This window comes from Arachis duranensis, chromosome 3, assembly GCF_000817695.3.
Source record: "Arachis duranensis cultivar V14167 chromosome 3, aradu.V14167.gnm2.J7QH, whole genome shotgun sequence".
In the NCBI taxonomy this organism is placed as follows: Eukaryota; Viridiplantae; Streptophyta; class Magnoliopsida; order Fabales; family Fabaceae; genus Arachis; species Arachis duranensis.
Window position 1 is genome coordinate 132,701,472 of NC_029774.3, and position 763 is coordinate 132,702,234.

Sequence of the window (763 nt, forward strand, 5' to 3'; positions counted from 1 at the left end):
GATAAGATAATTACTCTAAAAAAAATAGAAAAGAAAAAGCCATTCTATTACTATTTTTTATGTTGAAATAACGTAACATGGGTAGTGTCTCATTTCTGTGTCAGCTGTGAAGGCTGCAAATAAGATGAAGAAAAAAACAAGGCTATGATTCTCCCAAAATCGGTTAGATGTGAGTATGATCAGTGTTGGTTATGTGTGTGAGGGAGATGTTAAGAAAATTAAAGTTGATTTTCATAAAGAAGAAGGGATGCTATTTGGTAGAAGTGTCAAATACTGACAAGACATGACGGAATAATGAGCATATATATATATATATATATTAGAAAGACTCATAGATTAAAGCAATAAAAATGAAGGGACCATTCATGGATAATCAGAGACATGCCTTCTCGTATATATCCCATCCGTGAAACTTCTCTTTCTTGCATTGCATCTCCTCTTTCATCTTTCACTTCACAAGCCCTATTTTCGATTTTGACTATTCTATTCTTCTGCTTGGAGATAATATTTAATTTGTCATAAAATTGCATGTGGATTTTAATTTAATTTTTAAAATTTATTTTTTATGTCATTTTTAAATTTTGTGAACGTGTGTTAATCTTTGAAATAATTTTTAACGTATGGATTTTAACAAAATGCTGATGTTAATTGCCAAATATCATATTGAATTTTTTAAAATAACGTCATTTTTGTTTTATCACTTAAATAACCTCTAAAAACATCCTAAGTAGTATTTATTATTTTTTTTCTCAAAACAAGTGAT